At 47.5% G+C, this 23,408-nt stretch overlaps 2 long non-coding RNA genes across 2 annotated transcripts; both read left to right on the forward strand.

The window, feature by feature from the left end:
- Nucleotides 1-826: 826 nt before the first annotated feature.
- Nucleotides 827-3,809, forward strand: LOC115653602. Its single transcript, XR_004000962.1, has 3 exons — nt 827-922; nt 3,023-3,112; nt 3,790-3,809. It is a non-coding gene; the product is annotated as an uncharacterized LOC115653602 (long non-coding RNA).
- A 74-nt stretch (nt 3,810-3,883) lies between these two features.
- On the forward strand, nt 3,884-11,446 carry LOC115653605. The gene is made up of 3 exons (XR_004000965.1): nt 3,884-3,916; nt 6,062-6,136; nt 11,409-11,446. It is a non-coding gene; the product is annotated as an uncharacterized LOC115653605 (long non-coding RNA).
- Nucleotides 11,447-23,408: the final 11,962 nt, after the last annotated feature.

Raw genomic sequence — 23,408 nt, forward strand, 5'->3', positions numbered from 1 at the left:
GTCACGGGCACTGCTGGGGGTTTGGGGGTCAGGGCTGGGGGTGTCTGTGGCGCTGCTGGGAGTTTCGGGGTGCGGGGGGTTCAGGACTGGGGGGGTCAGGGGCACTGCTGGGGGTGCGGGGGGTCAGGGCTGGGGGGTCAGGGGCGCTGCTGGGGGTTTGGGGGTCAGGGCTGGGGGGTCAGGGGCGCTGCTGGGGGTTTGGGGGTCAGGGCTGGGGGGTCAGGGGCGCTGCTGGGAGTTTGGGGGTCAGGACTGGGGGGTCAGGGGCGCTGCTGGGGGTTTGGGGGTCAGGGGCGCTGCTGGGGGTTTGGGGGTCAGGGCTGGGGGGTCAGGGGCGCTGCTGGGGGTTTGGGGGTCAGGGCTGGGGGTGTGTGGTGCTGCGGTGCTGCAGGGGGTTTAGGGGTGCGGGGGGTCAGGGCTGGGGGCTGTTTGGGGGCGGTTATTACGTGAGGGTCACAAGCCCCCCCGCTCTGCCGCTCCCCAGGAAAAGGGGGGGGTCTGAAAGGCACCGGCTGGGAGAGGGGGCGGGGCCGGGGTCTCAGCGCGGGAAGGGATGAGCGGTGCGGAAGAGTCAAGCTGGCCCCAGGGACTTCCCGTACCTGGGCCGGAGAGGGCGGAAGCGGACCCCGTGGCAGGCTGGGAGATGTAGTTCCTGACTTCCGGGAGCGGAATCGACGTTATCGGGGGACGAGCAGGGCTGAGAACGCGCGCGGAGCGCTGTGGCTCCGCCTGGCTCTCCCGGGCCGGGGAAGAGTTTTGTGTTTCCCGGCTCTGGGCATGCGCAGATCTGGGGGCGGGGCGGAGTGTGATCAGCTGCGGGGTGAGCTGGGAGCCCGGGCGGGGCAGCGGGGTCTGTGCCGGGGACCCGTTAACCCCTGTGCCCGGCCGGGCTCCGCCTGCGCTGCGGAGCTGCAGCCTCCAGGTACCGGAGCGAGCCCGGGGGGGACGGGCGGGCGGTGACTCTGCCCCCGTGTCCGGGCCGGGGGGCCCCGGCATCTCGCAGCGCCGGGATCCGCTCCCTGGGGCCGCGCCCGCGGGGGGCTCGGAGCTGCTGCCCCCGACGGAGCCCAGCGCCCCACGGGCCCGGCCAGGCTCCGCCCTGGGGCCCCGCAGGGGGAACCGGCCGCGCTGGGGACCCTGCGTGGGGCCGGGCAGGGGCTGCCAGGGGGGTGAGACCGGGCTGGGGGGGGTCCCGGGGGGGTAGACCTGGGAAAGGGGCAGATGGAAAGTGTCCGTGCAGCCCGGACATGGCCTGGGGAGTGGGGGAAAGAGCCGGTGACCCCCGAGGAGCGGGGAGAGAAAGGGGGGGCGCTGAGATCCCCTTGGATTTACCGCTGCCCCCCACGTGCGAACCCCCCGTTCCCTCCAGTCCTGCCCCCTTTTTCTCTAGAGAGGAACATCCAGGGTGACCCCCCCCAAATCCCTGAGAAGTTCCCTGTTCCCCTCCCCAGATTGTGCCCCATTTTCTCTCCATTTCACCAGTGTCCAGCTCTCACTGCAGCTGGTGGCGGCTCGGGGGGGGATCGGGGTCCCTGGCCGGGGACTCTGGGGACTGGGTGCCAGGGAAGATCTGGCGGGAACCCTGACTGGGGTTGTGGGGGTGTCTGGGGCCCCTGGCTCTGGGCTCCGGGTGCTGGGGGTGTCTAGGGGCTGCTGCTAACCATGATCCTGCTCCCTGATCAGCCTGAGCCAGAATCCTGGCTCCAAGCGCTGCCAGGCAGCCCCCAGCCAGGCCACTCGCCCTGATAACTTCCTGTCCACTTATCAAACACTGTGGGGTGAAATCACACATTTTTCTTTTCTCCCCTCTTGAAAACTAGGGAATATTTATGCCCCACCCCCTGCAAGTCCTTGTCCTAGATCTGGGGGGTAAGGGAGGTGGGAAGGGGGTCAGCACTCCCACACGATGGTCTCTTCCACAGCATTCTGGACTCATTCTTTCTGAAATCTGGTTTCATTGAGACCATTGTTAATCCAGAGTCAATGCATGGAAAGACAGGGAGTGACTCCAGATGCACAGTGGGGTAAATGAGATCAGCAATTCTCCCTGTGAGAAGGAGATCTCATTAGCTGCTCTCCCCAGAGAGTTAAAGGAAGGAAGCTGCTCAAATGCTCTGTCCCTCTCTGCTCAGGGTATTGGGGTTCAGCTTCCTGGGTCAGACGCTGCAGCCTCCATTGTGATCTGGGAGACCAGGCTTAGCAGCTGCAGCTCCCCCAGTGGGGTTCTGTGCTGGGATGTGACCTTAATTAAAGCTTTTTCTCTGCCCAGCCCAGGTGATGACTTTCTGCAGTTGGTACTAGCCCCGTAGGGCAGCCCTGGGCCCTGTTAATACAAATTCTGAGCCAGAGTCTCCTGGTTATTGAAAGACCTCAGGGAAAGTGCTGAGGACTGGCAAGAAAGTGACTCTGCACAAACAGCCGCTCGTCATTTCTCCTCCCATTAGCAATTGCCAGGAGAAAATCCAGCCCTGGGAGAGCAAAGCCCCCAGGAATGGGACTTTCCCAGCCAGAGGTGCAGGGAGAGAGGACAGGGGAAGGAGAGACTGAAAGGGGCAGTGGGAGAAATGAGTTGGGGGGAGAGATTTCCAGCTTTCTAGTCCACCCAGACACATATATTGCAGCATCGCTGGGGAGAATCACTTTCCAATTAACAAGAAAACAATCAGACAGATGAAAAGCCAGTTCTTGACTCCATATTCCCCCTGCTACGGTGTGGCTGCTGTGGGGTCAGTGTCCAAGGGAATCCCCCACAGTGACTCCTTTGGTTCTGCTCTTTTCTAGCCTTATGTTCAAAGATTTTGTTATGGAGTGAGGGGAGGGAGAAGGGAGGTTAAAAATGTCTCTGTGGGCTTTGGCTGGCAGGAGGGGCCAGGTCTACACTGTAATAAAGAGATCAAGCATGTTCCCAGCACGGCAGAGTCTAAGATATCTGTCTGGAGGAAAAAGGCCTGGGGGAATCGTGATGTGAAATTAACTAAAGCCGGTTCTGAAACCTCCACAACTGTCCTTCTCGCCCTGCCAGGGCTGCAGAATGATGTCCATGTTTTTCTCCAGCTCATCCCATCCTCCTATGACACAGGGAAGAGAAATGGCTGCAGTGGAACCAGCTCAGGTAGGGATTATTTTTTAGAGGGGGGGTTGGTGGGTTCCTGCAGGAGGGAGAGGGATAGCAAATACAGCAGAGATGGGAAAGTTTGCACAGTCTGGTTTGGAGGTTTGCTCAGGGCAGGAAATGCACAGGGTGGAGAAAGGGAAGGCAGGGAGTTGTTTAATAAGTGACCTAGATTCTAGGAACAGACCCATGAGGTTCAGAGGTGGAAATGCTCTAGTTTGTGGAGCAGAAAATAACCCAGCTACATGGGGCTGGGAAAATTTACCAGACTCATCGTACTGGAGCCTGACCCGACTAACCAGCAGCTGCTGTGAGATATGAAGGGGATACCCACCAGTGAGGGTTAGGGGAGATTCCCTTCCCTTCATATCCAGCTCCTCACAATGAGGAGGCTGTTGGGCTTCCTACCAGGGATCTCTCCCTGGTCCCTGCTAGAGCCTTCCTCTCCTCTATCAGTCTGTGACTAGTAGGTGTATGATGGATCTTCTGGGAGAGATAAGGGGCTGTCTCTTTGTCCCCTCACTCTGATGTTTCCTGGATGCTCTGAGCAGGGTGGGGGTGGGACTTTGTTGACTGCAATCCATCTAGGGCTTCCCTTTGATGGACTCCTCTCCCCACAAATAGTGGGGCTGTGAATGAGGCAGCAGGTATTGAGTGTTGGACTCTTGCTCTTTCAGGGGCCGATAACCTTCGAGGAGGTGGCTGTGTATTTCACCAGTGAAGAGTGGGCTCTGCTGGACCCCACTCAGAGAGCCCTCTACTGGGATGTCATGCAGGAGAACTATGAGAATGTGACCTCACTGGGTAAGGGTTACCGTCCCCTCAGTTCTTGGAAGGGGAAATGGAGAGTTAAGGTTTACGCCGGCCCCGCAATGCCACCTCTTCTCTGCCCAGTTTCAGCATCACCCCAATATGCCAGTGACACACACACTACCAGAGACCCTCCCCTGCTGCAGAACACTTTGGGAACAGAGCACAGGAGCCGTATTGCACAGCGTCAAATATCTCCTGTTTGCTCAAGTAAAACTGAGGTTTAAGTGCAGCATAATCAACAGAAGCTTCCTAGGGGTCACCAGATGAAATTAATAGGCAGCAGGTTTAAGGAAAATAGAAGGAAGTTCTTCACGCAGCTCACAGGCAACTTGTGGAACTCCTTACCTGAGGAGGTTGTGAAGGCTAGGACTATAACAGCGTTTAAAAGAGAACTGGATAAATTCATGGTGGTTAAGTCCATCAATGGCTATTAGCCAGGATGGGTAAGGAATAGTGTCCCTAGCCTCTGCTTGTCAGAGGATGGAGATGGATGGTAGGAGAGAGATCACTTGATCATTGCATGTTAGAGTCACTCCCTCTGGAGCACCTGGCATTGGTCACTGTCAGTAGACAGGATACTGGACTAGATGGACCTTTGGATCTGACCCGGTACGGCTGTTCTTATGTATGTATGTATGTTTGCATTTGGTGCAAGGAGCTCCCGGCCCTCAGAGACCATGTGGAGGCTTTGGAGGCCAGGGTGTTGGAACTGGGGGAGCTAAGGGAGGCAGAGAAGTATATTGATGAGGCTTTCCAGGACACTATAGCGTTGTCCCAACTCCGGTCAGACAGCCTCCCACACTGTTGAGGAGGATGAAAGGCCCAGGGAATGAGAGCAGTCAGCGGGAGCAGAGGGAAAGCTTCTCATGGTTAGTACCGTCCTTCCAAATAGTGTTGGGGCAACCCCTTACACTGAAGTTACCTCACCGGGGGAGGGAACTCTGGTCATTAAGAAAAGGCAGCTGTTGGTAATGGGAGATTCGATCATTAGAAACAAGGATATCTGGGTTTGTGATGACTGGGAGAACCGTATGGTGATTTATGTGTAGTGCTGGGGAGGAGCCAGTGGTCATGGTACATGTAGATACCAATGACATAGGGAAGGGTAGGTGAGACATCCTAGAGGCCAAATTTAATCTGCTAGGAAAGAGACTGAAATCCAGGACCTCTATGGTGGCATGCTCAGAAATGCTCCCAGTTCCACATGCAGGGCCAGGTAGGCAGGCAGAGCTTCAGAGTCTCAATGCGTGGATGAGACGATGGTGTAGAGAGGAGGGGTTTACGTTCATTGGGAACTGGGGAAACTTTTGGGATGGGAGGAACCTGTACAGGAAGGATGGGCTCCACTTAAACCAAAGTGGATCCAGACTGCTGGCACTAAACATTAAAAATGTTGCAGAGCAGTTTTTAAACTAAGAGATGGGGGAAAGCCAATGGCTGCAGAGGAGCACCTGGATCAGACAGAGACTTCTCTTAGAGGAGAGTCTATTGATAGAGATTTTTCTAGTTTCAGTCAGGAAGAGAAGCTGGAAGGAGGATAAAGTAGGGGCCAGATCAGACGAGAAGCATTCACACACACAAGAATCTAAGACATCAAAAAAGGGCAGATAGATAAACAATGACAAGTTTTTGAAGTGCTTGTACACAAATGCTAGAAGTGTAAATAATAAGATGGGTGAATTAGAGTGCCTCGTGTTAAAAGAGGATATTGATATAATAGGCATCACAGAAACCTGGTGGAGTGGGGACAATCAATGGGACACAATAATTCCAGGGTACAAAATATATCGGAAGGACAGAGCAGGTCATAGTCGGGGGGTGGGGAGGGGAGTGGCACTGTATGTTAAAGAAAATGTAGACTCAAATGAGGTAAAAATCTTAAATGAAACCGCATGTTTCATAGAATCTCCATGCTCTAATGAGAAAATAACAATAGGGATCTGTTATCGACCACCTGTCAAAGACAGTGATGGTGAGGATGAAATGTGAAGGGAGATTAAAGAGGCTATCAAAATAAAGAACTCCATAATAGTGGGAGATTTCAGTTATCCCCATATTGACTGGGTCCATGTCACCTCAGGACAAAATGCAGAAACAAAATTTCTCGGTACTTTAAATGACTGTTTCTTCCAGCAGCTGGTAGAAGAACCCGCAAGGGGAGAAGCAACTCTCCATTTAGTCCTGAGTGGAGCGCAGGATATTGTCCAAAAGGTAACTATAACAGGACCGCTTAGAAATAGTGATCATAATATAATAAAATTTAACATTCCTGTGGTGAGAAGAACAGCTGAACACTGTGGCATTTAATTTCAGAAAGGGGAACTGTGCAAAAATGAGGGGGTTAGTTAAACAGAAATTAAAAGGTACAGTGACTAGAGTGAAATCCCTGCAAGCTGCATGGGCGCTTTTCAAAGATGCAATATTAGAGGCCCAACTTAAATGTATACCCCAAATTAAAAAACAGCAAAAGAACTAAAAAGAGCCACTGAGGCTTGGCTTATCCATGTAAAAGAAGCAGTGAGAGATAAAAAGGCATCTGTTAAAAAGTGGAAGTCAAATCCTAGTGAGGTGTATATAGAAGGGAGCATAAATATTGTCAAATTAAGTGTAAAAATGTAATAAAAAAAGCCAAAAAGGAGTTTGAGGAACAGCTAGCCAAAAACTCAGAAGGTAATAAGAAAATGTTTAAGTACATCAAAAGCAGGAAGCTTGCTAAACAATGAGTGGGGCCCCTGGATGACTGAGATACAAAAAGCGCCATTAAAGACGATAAAGTCATTGCGGAGAAACTAAATGCATTCTTTGTTTCAGTCTTCATGGCTGAGGATGTTAGGGAGATTCCCAAACCTGGGTGACAAATCTGAGGAATTGCCACACATTGAAGTGTCACTGGAAGAGGTTTTGGAACTAATTGATGAACTTAAGTGTAAGAAGTCACCGGAACCAGATGGTATTTACCCAAGAGTTCTGAAGGAACTCAAATGTGAAATTGGGGAACTATTAGCTATGGGTTGTATGGTCTGTCTTTTAAATCAGCTTCTGTACCCAATGACTGGAAGATTGCTAATGTAACATCAATATTTAAAAAGGGCTGTAGAGGCGATCATGGCCATTACAGACCGGTAAGTCTAACGTCTGTGCCAGGCAAATTAGTTGAAACAATAGTAAAGAACAAAATTGTCAGGCACTGTAAACGTGTGGACTCACCCCCGCGGCGCCTGCTGCTGGTTGCTTCGGGGAATTAGCTCGATTTACGGAGCACCCTCTGCAGGCCGGTGATCCACCTATCCTCTGCTGGCCCCACGCCCCTCCCTGGACCTCGGTGCCCCTTGAACTGGGTCTCCCCTTGTCATAACATTTTTTCCCAGATCTGGACCTTAGCGTCCAAAATATGGGTGTTAGCATGAATCCCCCTAAGCTTAATTACCAGCTTAGATCTGATAGCGCTGCCACCAATCAGGAATTTTTAGGGTCTGATACCCTCTGGTCCCCCCAAAACCTTCCCTGGGGGACCCCCAGACTCAGATGCCTTGAGTCTTACAACAGAGGGAAATAACCCCCTCCCCTTGTTTACTTGGTACTTCCTCCCAGGCTCCCCTCCCTGGACGACCCTAGGAGATTCCCTGCTTCCAGTCCTGGAAACCCAAGTACCGAGAGATCTAATCTCTCCCCCTCACCCAGAGGGTATGCAAAGTCAGGCTTAGTAAATCTAACACAGAGATTTTTCCTTTGACTTCTTCCTCCCACCAATTCCCTAGTGAGCTGCAGACTCAATTCCCTGGAGTCCCCACTAAAGAAAACTCCAACAGGTCTTAAAAAGAAAGCTTTATATAAAAAGAGTGAAAAAGGGCATAATATATAGTCTCTGTATCAAGGTGGCAATATACAGAGTCAATTGCTTAAAGGGGAAAAAATGAATAAACAGCCTTATCCAAAAAGAATACAATTCAAAACACTTCAGCAACTACACACATGTAAATACAAAAGAAAACAATATAAACCTATCGTCTTACTATCCTTGTACTTACAACTTGGAAACAGAAGATTAGAAAGCCAGGAGATAGAAAAATCACTCTCAGAGCAGAGAGGGTCAGACCCAAGACAAAGAACAAAGAACTCGCACCCAAAATTTCCTTCCACCCAGATTTGAAAAAGTCTTGTTTCCTGATTGGTCCTCTGGTCAGGTGTTTGGTTCCCTGTGTTAACCCTTTACAGGTAAAAGAACATTAACCCTTAGCTATCTGCTTATGACACCCCCCCCCCCAGGGGAACCCTCACCCCACTATCCCCACTTTGCCTCAGTACTGGCTACTGCCCAGTCATTGTCTAGCCCCCACACCATGGGGCAGACTGAGTATCAGCCACTCATCATAGGCAAAGGGGTTTTGGCATGGCTGCCTTTACCCACCCTCTGACTGCCCCTCTGCAAGCCCAGTACCTTGGAGGCCTAGAATTAGGCCCTGCAAGCCTGGGGAGTTGCCGGCCTAGGGCTTCCCAGCTCCTAAGGCTTTTCCCCAGCCCTGCCTTCCTTTAGGTCCTCTGGGTGAGTTCCTGAACAGCCAGGCCTGTCTCCCTCCCCAGTCAGAGAGAGACTCCTTTTGCCTTTGACTTCCCTGGCCTTCTTATGAGCCTTGTGGCTCAATTTGAGGCGTGGCCCCCAGCTGCAGCCACTCCTGCCATCAGCCCAGGCTTCTGGCTCCAGGTACGGTCCCTTGCCAGGGCTGTTTTAACCCCTTCTCTCCCGGAGCAGGAGTCCACCCTGCTACAGGCACATAGAAGAACAAAAATTGTTGGGCAAAAGTCAACATGGTTTCTGTAAAGGGAAATCATGTCTTACCAGTCTATTAGAGTTCTTTGAAGGTGTCAACAAACATGTGGACAAGGGGGATCCAGTGGACACAGTGTACTTAGATTTCCAGAAAGCCTTTGACAAAGTCTCTCACCAAAGGCTCTTACATAAATTAAGTTATCATGGGGTAAGAGGGAAGATCTTTTCATGGATTGAGAGCTAGTTAAAAGAGAACAAAGGGTAGGAATAAATGGTAAATTTTCAGAATGAAGAGGAGTAACTAGTGGTGTTCCCCAAGGGTCAATCCTAGGACTAATCCTATTCAACTTATTTATAAATAATCTGGAGAAAGGGGTAAACAGTGAGGTGGCATAGTTTGCAGATGACACTAAACTGCTCAAGATAGTTAAGACCAAAGCAGACTGTGAAGAACTTCAAAAAGATCTCTCAAAACTAAGTGATTGGGCAACAAAATGGCAAATGAAATTTAATGTGGATAAATGTAAAGTAATGCACATTGGAAAACATAACCCAACTATACATACAATATGACGGGGGATAATTTAGCTACAAATAATCAGGAAAAAGATTTTTGTCATTGTGGATAGTTCTCTGAAGACATCCTGCAGTGTGCAGCGGAAGTCAAAAAAGCAAACAGGATATTAGGAATTATTTAAAAAGGGATAGACAATAATACAGAGAATATCTTATTGCCCTTTTATAAATCAATGGAAATGACTCATTTAGACCCCATCATTTTATATGTATGTTTGGGATTGTTTTCCAGTAGGCTCCAATATGTGCTATCCTGACATTTAGGACTGCTGAGATCTTGCATTCAGTAGTATCCCTGCCCTTCTTGTCCCCTTTCTCCACTGAGCCCCACGCTTATGTTTCCAGCTTCCCTGGGACTCTCTCTTTGTCTCTGGACCTGTCTGTCAGCAAGAAGCAGAGCTAGGGAGACTTGCCCTCTCTCTGGAGACTTTGATTTCTGGGATGTGGATTTACTTTCTCTGTGTTTTAGGAGACTTTGAAATTGAGTGTCTGTGACATTAAGCACAGTACAATCTGGAGTGTTGAACAGCTGTGTCCCCTCAGTTCCCCAGGCTGGGGTGCCTTTTACACTGCTCTGTTGTGAGAGCAGCCACGCCTGGGCAGTTAACACACAGTCTCCAGCATGTAACTTGCTCCCAGCTACGCAGTGTTGAGTGCTGCTAGTCAGCAACTCCTGAATTACAGTATCCCACAGGAGAACCCCAGAAAATTCTCTGCTCCCAAACATCCCCCAGAAATGTGTATCTTGTCCTGTCCAGCACACTGCTCAACAATGAGAGCTCAGATGAAATCTGTTATTTCATCAATGGAAAATGACATGCACCAGCCTTGTTATTTCAAATGGAGTTTCCAACATGCTTGAATCCAACCACACTGGTTAGATAAAACAATAAACCAAGATTGTTAACTACTGAAAAAAAAAAAAGATTTTCAGTGACTACAAATAATGAGGCATAAACATTAGAATTGTTTACAAAAAAAATGCAAGAGAAAACACAAACTAGTGTTTAACTTAACAAGCTAAAGCGGATGTAAAACACATGTTTCTCTCACCATGTGCTGAGACAGGCTGGCTTTCCTTTCAGCCAGGAATCCCTCTAACCTGCCCCTGCTGCCCACATTCAGTTCTTCTGGAGTTGTCATAAGCAGAGGGAAAGTGGGGAGAGTGTCTCATGCATTTTCCTCACCTCTTTTTTTATAATTCAGTCCTTTGTACTAGAAACAAATTCAGTTCTCAGTTGAGTCATGGTGACAGGCTGTCGTAGATACGAGCTTCAAGTGGTCCCTGTGATGGAATGTAAATGTCTTCTTCACATCTTCCTCCTCCTGGAGAATGGCTATTTGACCAACTGTTTGCCTTGCTGTCTCTGAGGAACTTAGGGTTAGGGTTGCAACTTTTTCAGTAATATCATATCATAAAATCTCATCACTTCACATACAGTGTTGCTACACATTTTAAGGAGGATATTCAGTAGATTGTCTTTTCAAATGTTACCTCACAAGCCATGCAGTGATAAATGAAGGGGAGGGGACAGATCTCCCTTTTATAAACACTCAGCCAGTCAGATTGATGTAAAAATCCTTGTTGGTGTGACTTTTCTGCTTGCTTTACCTGTAAAGGATTAACAAACCCACAGGTAAAAGAAAAGGAGTGGGCACCTGACCAAAAGAGCCAATGGAAAGGCTTGAACTTTTTTAAATGGGACAGTAACTTTCCCTTTGTCTGTTCTCCGCAAAAGGTGACACGGAGTAGCAATGCTGTGTATGGCTTGAAGCAGGTTTGAAAATTCATCTTCCATACCTAGAAGAAATTATTTGGACAGGGCATGTTTAGACAGACACAATCAGGCTTATATTTTTTATTTTGGCTTTTGGAGCTCCTCTGTGCTATCCCAGATGCTTTTGTTTGCTTCTAAGCTTTAAGCTGAACCCCCAAGAAAGCTATTTTGGGTGCGTGCAAAAATTGTTTCTTTTAAGATCTAGCAAAAACCTACGTTCCAGATATATTGTTTTCCTTTTCAGTGTTAATAAAATTTACCTCTTTTAAGAACAGGATTGGATTTTTGGTGTCCTAAGAGGTTTGTGCATGTTGTTGATTATCTGGTAGCCTCAGCTAATTTCCTTTGTTTTCTTTCTCAGCTCTTTCCTGGAGGGGAGGTGAAAGGACTTGAGGGTACCCCAGAGGGAAGAATTGTCAAGTGCTCCTTCCTGGGTCCAAGGGTTTGGGGTTTTTTGAATTTGGGTGGTGGCAGCATTTACCTAGCCACGGTCAGAGAAAAACTGTTACTTTGGGGGTTTAATACAAGCCTAGAGTTGCACAAATTAATTTTTAGAATCCTGGCAGGCCCCCACTTTCTGCACTCAGAGTGACAGAGTGGAGATTCTGCCCTGACACATACTATGAACAAAATTGATCATAACTTTCTAGAAGAGTGAACATAGGGGCACAGACTTGCACAGCGTCTGTGTTTTCCCAACATATCTATGGGTATTTCAGTCCCTCACAAGCAAGGTATTCAGCATCGTCAAACACGTGGGGAACTGGTCCTGGGAATTCACTGGTTTATTAAGTGACACTGTATGGAGTTGAGAGACACTTTATATTATTATTATTTTATTATAAATACCAATATGATGAAATTGCAATGAATCGTGCTAGATATGCCATGTAAGGTGTCAATGAAAATGTTATGATTTTCTTCATTTGATAATCTTGTTTCTATCTTTGTATTGTGAGTTATAGATATGTAGGGTATGTCTGTATTCCAGACTTGTGTAGGTTTTCTGAGTGACACCCCCAGACATATTGGCATCAGCACTGCCCAGCCTGTTCAATGGCCCATCCGGGGTCATCAGCTGTACAATGAACCCATGGAAAGGATCAAGGGGATACACCTATTGAGTCAGCAAGACATGCAGGGGTATGCCTATGTACTGAGACCTCCAAGGCTTTTCCATGCCATGTGCTGTGAAGCTTGTGTTTGGGACACAGGAAGTAGAAGCCACTTGGCAAAAGGAATATAAAGGGCAGCTGAATCATCTCCATTTTGTCTTCAGTCTCTCTTCCTACCTCTGGAGCAACTTCTCTACAAACTGAACCCTGGAACAAAGGACTGAATGATGTGAATGTGTACCAGAGAGCCGTTCAAGCCAGAAACTCATCAATACTGCTAAGAATCAGATATATAGATTTCTGAATGTATCTAACTGTTTTCCCACTTTAACAACTTCCTTTTTCTTTCCTTCTTTTATAATAAACCTTTCGTTTAGATGCTTTCTTGCTTATAAAGCTTTAGTTTAGATGCTAAGGATTGGCTGGCATCAAAGTATTCTGGGTAAGATCCAAACCTGTACAGACCTGGTAATGTGGCTGACTCTGGGGTCAGACGAACACTTTGTTTATGTGAGCGGAGTTTTTAAATAACCTCTCACTGTACCAGACAAAGGTGCTGACTGGGAGTTAGAGAACTGGAATGCAGTAAAGGGGGCCGTGTGATGTCTTTTTTCAGTTTCTCGATAACCAGTGTGGGGTATCAGAAGCACAGTTGGTGACTGATCGGTAAAATTAACTTCCGTGTTAACCCCCAGTTTTGGGAGCATCTGCTCTCCCTTTTTCAGCCTGCCCTGACCTTGGCATTTTCAGTGTGGACTGCCCCAGGCACACTGGGTCACATTAAGCACTGAAGTTAAATTAATAGTGTTTTTTATGACACAGTCATATGAAATCAACTGAACTCTTTTGTTTTCTTTCATCTGAGCAGGGTTCCCAGTTTCCAAACCTCGTATAATCTCCCAGCTGGAACAAGGAGAAGAGCCATGGGTTCCAGACCTCCAGGGTTCAGGGGAAAGAGAGATCCTGAGAGATCCCTGCACAGGTGAGGAAAGATTAAACCAACTCAGAATCTCTAAGTGCCGGAAGGAAACATCTGGGATGCCCTACAATGCCCTTGGAAGGTTTCTCAGTTCATTATTGTCCCTAGCAGGGGTCATATCCTCAGGGTAAGTATAGCTCATGGCTTCCTGTAGACCCTAGCAGACACCAGGCAGTAGCTTCCTCCCTTCCTCCTGTGAATTTGGATGGGATGTGAGGGCCGAATTGATCCCCCCCTCTCTCCTGTTTAGGGGAAGAGTTTGGCGGAGTTCAGTTCTTGTTTTTATTTGACCTCTCTCAAGCACTTGTTTTGGTTTGGCCTTCCCCTCTCTCCCTGTTTGAGGTTTCTGTCTCTATCACAGCAGGTGATGCAATGGTATGTGAGAAAGAGGAGCAGAATTCTCAGCAGGAAAATGTTGAGCAAGTGGCTCAACACAGAGAATTATCGCAAAGATGGAAAAGGAATGTGTCCAGGAGTCATGAGCAGGGAAACTACTGTGAGATTGAGCACAGACCAGAAAGAGAGCAAGGATACCAGCCAAGGGAGAAAATGGGTAAATGTATTTCCTTACGGGGAACTCAGAAGAGCGTCAAGGAAACCACAACACAGCAGGAAATCCTCATGGGAAAGAGGAAAAACACATGCACTGAGTGTGGAAAAGCCTTCACTTGCAGCTCAGCCCTTTCTGTTCATCAGAGAATCCACACAGGGGAGAGGCCTTATGAATGCCGTGAGTGTGGGAAAAGCTTCACTAGCAGCTCAGATCTTTCTAAACATGAGAGAATCCACACAGGGGAGAGGCCCTATGAATGCAGTGAGTGTGAGAAAAGCTTCACTAGCAGCTCAGATCTTTCTAAACATGAGAGAATCCACACAGGGGAGAGGCCCTATGAATGCCGTGAGTGTGAAAAAAGCTTTATTACCAGCTCAGACCTTTCTAAACATGAGAGAATCCACACAGGGGAGAGGCCCTTTCAATGCAGTGAGTGTGGGAAAACCTTCACTCTCAGCTCAGGCCTTTCCCAACATCAGAGAATCCACACAGGGGAGAGGCCCTTTGATTGCAGTGAGTGTGGGAAAACATTCACTTACAGATCAAATCTTGTTCATCATCAGAGAATCCACACAGGGGAGAGGCCCTATGAATGCCGTGAGTGTGGAAAAAGCTTCACTAGCAGCTCAGGCCTTTCCCAACATCAGAGAATCCACGCAGGGGATTGGCCCTTCGAATGCAGTGAATGTGGGAAAACCTTCACTTACAGATCAGGCCTTTCTAAACATCAGAGAATCCAGACAGGGGAGAGGCCCTTTGAATGCTGTGAGTGTGGGAAAACCTTTACTTACAGATCAGGCCTTTCTAAACATCAGATAATCCACACAAGGGAGAGGCCCTATGAATGTCCTGAGTGTGGGAAAAGCTTCACTCACAACTCTCACCTTACTAGGCATCAGAAAATCCACACAGGAGAGAGGCCCTATGTATGCAGTGAGTGTGGGAAAACCTTCAATCACAGCTCAGCCCTTTATAAACATCAGAGAATCCACACAAGGGAGAGGCCCTATGAATGTCATGAGTGTGGGAAAAGCTTCACTCGCAGCTCTCACCTTACTGGGCATCAGAGAATCCACACAGGGGAGAGGCCCTATGAATGCAGTGAGTGTGGAAAAACCTTCATTCACCGCCAGCAGCTTATTAGCCATCAGAGAATCCACACAGGTATGAGACCCAGTGGAAGCGGTGAGAGTGGGAAAACCTTGTCTTGCCACTGAGCCCATGTGAGCCATCAGAGAATCTGCAATGGGAATCAACACCATAAAACCCTCTAGGGCTATCAATACTTTAATACTTTCCTGATTCCTACAGAGTAACTTTTAAAAGCTGTTTGAAGCACTGATATCCCTCAGCTTGTCCAGATGAGTGAGTGGCCCATTTTTGCATTTTGCAGTTTGACCTCTTTGAGGTGGACTCATTTGTCCTTTCTATCAACTCCATTCTCCCATGAGTAATTCTAGTGTGCCCTTCCTATCAGGAACCCAGAGAGCATCACATTTATACCAGTCCTCCTATTGCAAAGTTATTGTTAGAGTCACCAGTGATACAGATTGTATCATTGTGAATTCTTCTCATGTTGTGCTGAAGAGTAGTTATAATGGGAACTTATCATATTACATTTAAATGAAGAGGCACAGGGGCAGGAAAAAAGTGTCATTTGAGCCTCTGTGATACAGGAAGGAGATGTAAAAAGTGACAGAGTCCTGTGGCACCTTATAGACTAAAATATGTATTGGAGCATAAGCAATATACAAAAATCTGTAGAAGAACACTTCAGTTTCCCTGGACACACACTAGCAGACTTAAAAGTAGCCATCCTGCAGCAAAAATACTTCAGGGCCAGACTTCAAAGAGAAACTACTGAGCTTCAGTTCATTTGCAAATTTGACACCATCAGCTCAGGATTAAACAAAGACTGTGAATGGCTAGCCAATTACAAAAGCAGTTTCTCCTCCCTTGGTGTTCACTGCTAGAAGAGGGCCCCATCCTCCCTGATTTAACTAACCTTGTTATCTCTAGCCTGATTCTTGCTTGCATATTTATACCCGCCTTTGGAAATTTCCACTACATGCATCTGACGAAGTGGGGATTCACCCACGAAAGCTTATGCTCCAATATGTTTGTTAGTCTACAAGGTGCCACAGGACTCTTTGTCACATTTTACAGATCCAGACTAACACAGCTACCCCTCTGATACTTGGAAGGAGATGGGGTGACTCAGAGATTCCCTCCTTCCCCATCACTGCAGAACTGTTACCTTTTGTCTGAGCCAGGCAGAGTTTATCATCATCACATTCTACCCTCCACTTCTCAAAGTGTCATGTGATGAAGTGTTCTCAGTTGTCTGTGCTTGGAGATGATGCTTTGACTTATTTAATCCTATGCCAGAGTTGCTATGACTGGAGCTGAAAGTATTAAAGACTGAGAAGGGGAATTCAAATGGATCCTAAATGCGGTGTGATCATTGGGAATTTAAATCCCAGGTTCCATCTATTGGTAAAGCCAGTTCTGGTAAGGTTTCTGCTTTTCCCCCCATTATGGGAATGCTAGGATACTGAACATGTTGTAAATAACATAACTGACTATTGAGACAGTGCTGAGTGAAGCAGGTTTGAATGGATCAGAGGAAAATGTGATGGGAGAATCTCTTGTCCTGATTCTAAATAATTAGATGTAACCTGCTCTGGAATTTCAGTTTACACTTTCATTGTCATGTTTTCTATCTTTCTGTGATCTGGGTTTTTATCTTTCTTGATGCCTGTGTGGTCACACTATTAGATATTAGTTCAGCTCAGATTTATTGGAGAATTTAAGACAAATGACCATTTGCTAAAGTCGTCATTTCTCACTTCAGCTTTGCTTTTCCCCATCCTTCCATGATGATATGGAGAAAGTTCAAGTGCAGTTCTGTCAATAGGAGAGAACTCTCCAATTTATTGGCCATGCTAACAAAGACACAGCAGTGATTTAAAATCTCCACTTGGCCATGGTGAATGCCAGAAGACCCCTGACTAACTGAAGGAAGTGCATATGACCACAGTGTAGTTCAATTGTTTAAATCAATATTGTCTCAGATGACTACGTTGACAGGCGAAGGCCTCCTGCTGATATAGCGCTAGCTACACAGGGGATTAGAGATGCGTAACTAACTGCATTGCTCAGCTGTGTCGATTTTTCACACTCCTGAGCAATAATTATACCGATAAACGTCTTTAGTGTAGACCAGACAGTTCTTTCTTGTGTTTTCTGCATTTGTATCACTTCTCCCCTACTTTCTACTACTTTGAAAGATTTAAAGTGTGGAAAGAGAGGTATTTTTTCTTGTGATGCTAACGTTCCCACATAGGAGACCCCTTCCACCAGCACGCATGGCAGAAGAACCAGAGACACATGAACTCACAGAAGTGTTGGGACAAAGCACAACTTGAGCCAAAGTTCAGTTGTTGGCAATGGGGATTAAAAGAAAACTAACATGACCAGAATTTGTGATCTTTGAATATATTAGTGTTACTAGTGAAAATGAAATTATAGGTTGTGTTATTGGTTAAAGAGTAAGAGACTAATTGTTTGATAATCCGAATAATTTTGGAAAACTGAAAGTTGTCTTGTGTTTTTTCTTTTTTTAGTTGTACAGGAAATGATGGTTAATCTTCAAAAGTTAATTTGATTCAATTTACCCCCTGTAGTGTAAGGAGTTCTGGTAGAAAACCTCACTCCAAAGGTTGGGGTGGGAGAATAGGTGTTAGAAAGAGTATATAAGAGAATATTGGGTCTGTATAATTTTTTTTTTTGTATTTCAAATAGAGCATATTTTGCTTAGCTTCAAAGTCAATTTCTATTAAAAGGAGAACTGCTCGAGGAGACAAGTTGAATAAATTTTTACCCACTTACACTGTAAGCGTCACTGACTTCCCCACTTCTCTAATTTGCAAAGGAAAGGCCTGACCTCTGTCATAGGATGTGTCCAGCAGGTAGGAAAGCTGCAGTTTTCAACCATCAATACCAAGGAAAAGGCTGAAGTCCATTGCCTTTCATATCTAAAAGCCATGTAGAGGCTGGTCTACCCTGAAAAGCTGTGTTGACATGGCCATATCTCTCAGGGGTGTGAAAAATCCACTCCACTGAGAGAAGTAGTTCATGTGACCTAAGCCCCAGTGTAGACGGTGTTATGTTGTCAGAAGAATGTTCCCAGTGTTTGAAGCTTAGACATAGCCTCAGACAGACTGATCCCCTCTGGGAAGCGAATCATGACATCAATTTCAATTTTGACCCATCTCCTTATATGTGAGAAAGCTGTGTTAGTATGGAGGGCTGAGCCAGCTGTCTGATCACCTGGTTCAGCTGAGGGAAAAGCTCTAATTACCCATCAGTCCAAAGACTGAGAGAAATGTTGAGTTCCAACCATTGTCATTTTAGTATTTTATTGTTCCTTTCTCTATGTTTTGTATTGGCCTTTCTCTTCTATCAGGGTGTGACTGTATAGCTCAGTGCATGTGTGATAAATGCTCTTTGGTGCCACTTGGCAGAGAGGTCAAAGTAATTCACAAGAAACTCCTGCCTCAGACCTGACAAACTCACACCTAATGCTCTGATTTTTATGATATTTATCCAGGAAGCATAGCAGTGAGATCTCTACTGAAAGCTTGTAAATTATTGTTACTCCTGATCACTGCAAGAGGTGTGTATGAGTCCTATTGAAGGAGTCATGTAAGTATATGGAAAATTATGCCCATATGGCATTGTCATGAAAGTGAGTCACCCCAATCAAAGGTCTTGTTGGGAGTGGCCCATTCAAGGGGGGGGAATTGTCACCTGTCCCTTGCTAGCCAGTTATGTGATGTGTTGCTGCATTGGCAACCTTTTCACCAACCCAGAAAAGCCAATGGAAAACTATCAAAGACAAATTATAGACATTGAAACCTTGTGGAAGTGTAAACGACAATATGACAATGAGGAAATGGTCCTTTCTGTGAATATACACAAAAGACTGATTCATTTTATAACAGGATGAAGCGAAACACTCTGGGTCCATTCACCAAGGAGATCACTAATGACCAGTGGTGCTTTAAGAAAGGCAGGGCCCTGGCTCCTAGGGACTAGCAATCACTGCAATAGACTGTCGCCTCAGACTTCAATCTACTTAGGTAGGAAAGGTAACTATTAAAAAGTATAGGTTGCATTTTGTGATTTTGTTTTGTTGGTAACAGTTGGTTTCCATCATTCACATTTGTTTGTTTAAATCTCTGTCCCTTGTTAAAGAAATTTCCCTTTCAATAACTGTGCTCAAGTGCTGTGTGTGATCCAGTAGCATTGGGCTATAGTTAAACTGGTAACCTGGGATGTACCATTGCTTCGGGGAGAGAGGATCTGGGATTTTTCTGAGCCCTGGTCTACTCTAGGGGAGGGAATCAATCTAAGTTACGCAGCTTCAGCTACATGAATAATGTAGCTGAAGTTGATGTACTTAGATCGACTTACCGTGGTGTCTTCATCGCGGTGAGTTGACTGCTGCAGCTCCCTGGTAGACTCTGCCTTCGTATCTCACCGAGCTGGAGTACAGTGGTCGACAGAAGAGTACTCAAGGATCAGTTTATTGCACCTACACTAGACATGATATATCAACCCTCCGCTGGATCGATCGCTGCCCGCCAATTCGGCAGCTAGTATAGACATACCCCGAGTATCTGGTGATTGGAGCTGGACCCCAGAGGGGGACACATTGAAGGAACTCAGGGGTTAACGTGCCTTTATTGTCAACTGTCAAGGTTGCTGTAGCTCAGAGGAGGGTGCTTGACTGCCTGACAGGCTGGTGAGTTTGGTCACTAACATCCAGCTGCCAATGCAAAAGTCCCTCTTCATCGTGGCAGGTGGCCGCAAGGAGACTCACGGCCCTCAGCACCCTGGGAAGGGTCACAATGTGCATCTATGTTGATCCACAGAGGGAAAGCTCCCTATAGCATAAAACTCTGCCCTATGAAATCATGGAACATGTGCTCTTCGCTCTGTGAAAGCACACAAAGAATCCAAGCAATGAACAATGGGATAGAGAAACCTGCATCACTGAAAGTATAGCCATGAAGACATCACCACACACCAGCCTTCCCTAGCTGGCAAGACTCAACCCTCCCCAGAAAGACCCCTGGTGGCATAGCCCAGCTCCCTAAGCCACAACCACTTAACACAAGGGCCTTTCTACACTCTGGTTCTGTTCTCACTGAAGGGTCATTTCCAATTGTTTGCTCAGACCAGCTTCCCCAGCACACTCACTGCTGTGCAGCTGTGCATGTGTGGCCATGGCTGAACAGCAAGAATTCCTGCTCATTTCCCTACTGGCTGGAGCATGGTTAGAATGTTTGTGGTTAATGACATCACTGTAGATTGTTCATTTCCTGCCCTGGGAATTCAGACAGTCCCTTTTCCCAATGTATCTCCAGCATGTCCAAGCTCCCTGCATCCACGTCACTTTCCTCAGCCAAGCTGCATAAGGGGAAGGCAGAGAGCAGCAGCTTCTGATGCTCCCCTCACAACACAGCCCAGGTGGGGAAAGTGACCAGGATGGACGGGGCACTTAGTGTTGCTTCTCGCTCCCCCCACCCGTCTATGGGCCCACGGAGGAACGCTGGGGATGGGTGAGCTGTATCTTTGTGTCAAGACTTTCCCCTCCCTCCACAATGTTCCTCCACTGGATACAAGCAGGGCCAAGTGTGGGAGCCTCCCCAGGAAGCAGTGTCTGACACTACACTGGCAGTGTGCCCCTTTGCAGTGCCGCATGGTGCCCCTTTGATCACCGAGTGCCCTGGCTGATTTGGGGCCCCTGGAAAAATCTCCCCCATGTTGGCCCGAGGGCTAGAGGAGCTCCCACCCCCCGCTTTGGCCCAGGGGCTGCAGCAGGGACACAGAGCTTCTCTGGTCTCAAGGCTGCAGCGGGGGGTGGAGGAATCAATGAGTGAGCAGGGTGGGGTCAGTGGGGAAGGGGTGAAACAGAGGTACCCAGTGGATGGGGCCATGGGTGGAAGGCGTGGAAGGCTTGAAAGAGGGCAGGGCTGCAGGCAGAAGAGTGTTTGGGGCCAAGGTTCTGGTGCCAGGGCCGCTACCCTTGTTCTCCCTTTCCCTGGGCTTTGGCATCACTAGCTCCTGATTAACAAGTAGGGTTCAGTGGTCCCCAAAATGTGGGGAATGACTCCGACTGAGACACAGAGGAACATTCCTGGGGACACCTCAGGGTCTGAGCCAGCCTCCATGGAGGGCAGGGGGGAGCACCACTCAGCCCCACTCTGCCCCAGCTCTTCCCCACCCCCACCCTCAGCCTGGGCCCCAGCTCCTGGCCCAGCCTCGATCCCCTAACCTCTGTCCGCACCCCTCTACCCAGCAAGCAACAGCTCCACTCCCAGTCCATGTTCTCAACTCGCTTCCAAGGAGTCACAACCATGGATAAGAGAACACAGTGTGAAATGTTTGGGGACCACTGGTTTATGGAGATGTCCTCAATCACTTCTATGCAGTCCAGTAAAAGTTATTCCTCACCCACCTACCCCTCCATCAGGATGGACTAGGTATGTTCTGCTGCCCTTCACTCATACAGGAAGAATAATAATATTTCATTTCACTCAATGTTAAAGTGATTTGTAACCCACCACCATCCCAAACTGGTTTTGGGGAAGCGGCCCCCTCATGCTGCATAGCTAGGCAGAGTAGGTGTGTCTATGCAAACACGGTCTGTTCCTGAAGCCTTTCCCACAGCTCCTCACTAGATGTGAGAGGGGAGCTCATTCAGCCCCTGCTTACACTTAATATTTAAAAACTCCATTGTGTCCCTATCTCTGTTGGTCTTAGATTTCTCCTTCTGTCACATTCTTGATAGCTCAGATGAGGTGGCTGAATGGTTAAGGTGATGGACTGCTAATCCATTGTGCTCTGTACACAGGGATTCAAATCCCATTCTCATCAGCTGCATTTAACCTTTTCCTTTCCTTGACAAACAACCCACTCCCCCTTTGGTACAATGACAGACCAAACCATGTTGCTTCCAGCAAACAGAAACCTTCTCAGGAACTCAGACCTCCCCCTCCTTTAAATTAAATATGTCTCAACTCCAGCTTTCTGAAAGAATTGTCTAGTTCTGTATTTCTTAGCTTTTATCTCAAAAGGTGACATCCTCATAATCTCCCCCAAACAGCTTGGGACTTGCCCAAATTATTAAAATGCCCCCACCTCACCAAGGCCACGACAGTGACCCACAGCTAGAGTGTCTAGGGCCAAGTTGTTCTGAAGGAGGCAACTCAAACATTTTCTTTCTACTTCCCTTGGCAAGGTCTGACTGGGAAAACAAAATGTATGAAATTGAAAATTTTCTACTGAAAAACCAATGCTAGTCTGGTTGGGGAATTTGGTTTGAATGTATTAGTAGTATTCTCTTCTGATTTCTGAATCAGTTCAGTTCAGTCTTTGTCCTCCAGATGTGTTTCCAGCTGCTGAGTTAAGCGGGAGAGAGGCCAAGTCATGAAGTCTCCACCCTTCTTTCATGTTTCTTCCAGCTTGTTAGGAAGCTTCTTTGCTAGGATGTGAATCAAGCAGTGTCCATCCTCACAAGGCAGACTTTGCACAAACCATATCATCATTATATGAGAGTGGTGAATATGGGGCTTTCAGGGTGCTGCTTTGAGCACAGCGTGCCACACCTGGGCTGACATTGCAATGGAGATGTACCCTTTGTGTCCATCTCTCCTGGGATAAAGATGGCAGCATGGCTGGCCTGGGTCACCTGACTTGGGCTCATGGAGCTAAAGCTGATGGGCTAAAAACTGGTGCAGATATTTGTGTTCACACTGAAGCCTGGGTTCAGAAACCCTCACCCCTCGTGGGGCCTCAGAGGTTGGGCTCAAGTCCATATGTCTGCACTGTAATTTTATAGTCTTGCAGCTGAAGCCCCATAAGCCCGAGCCAGCTAACCCGGGCTTTGGGACAGGTGCCCTGGGTGTGTTAATCACAGTGTAGACATAACGTTAGGATACATGTACAGTGCAATGAAACACCCATGGCTGGCCCGTGTCAGATTAATCAGGGTCATGTGGCTTGGGCTGTAAAGTTGCAGTGTGCGTGTCTGGGTTCACGCTCTGTACCCTGCTCTAGAAGCCCAGAAGGTTGGGCAGGAGTTTAGCAAGTGGAAATGGTAAAACCACAGTGGAGTATTACCCTGGACTCATGGCATTTCTCCATTGGTCTGTCTGCTTTGGGGCAGGGACAATAACAGGTGCTGCCGCATTCGTTATTTCCAAGGGTGGTTTAGGATTTTCATTCTCAGACACGGTGCACTAAGCAGGACTCAACCCTCAGTGTAAATAAACAAGCCACCAACACATCAGTTATTCCAATCGCAGGGAGCAGGTTTTCTCTGGGGCACTGAGAGTTTTCAGGAAGTTGGTGGCTCCTTTCTTTCCTCACCTTGGAGTAAACTCAGCTTTTTATTCCATCCTTGATGATTCATGGAATAACAACAGTAATATGAAGAAAGAGGAGAGTGAATATCTCACTGCCAGGGAAAAGTGGCCATGTCCCCTCTGTCTGACCATTGCCATTCCAGGAGAGAAGGTTTCAGTGGGATTGAATACCCTGGCTCAGACAAGCGACACAGGGAGGTTTTGCTGTTCATGGATCTGTGCAAAGGAAATTGTGTCTCTGTGTGAAAATGGGGAGGGAAATGAAATACCCACATGG

The sequence above is a fragment of the Gopherus evgoodei genome, chromosome 6, assembly GCF_007399415.2.
Source record: "Gopherus evgoodei ecotype Sinaloan lineage chromosome 6, rGopEvg1_v1.p, whole genome shotgun sequence".
Classification (NCBI taxonomy): Eukaryota; Metazoa; Chordata; order Testudines; family Testudinidae; genus Gopherus; species Gopherus evgoodei.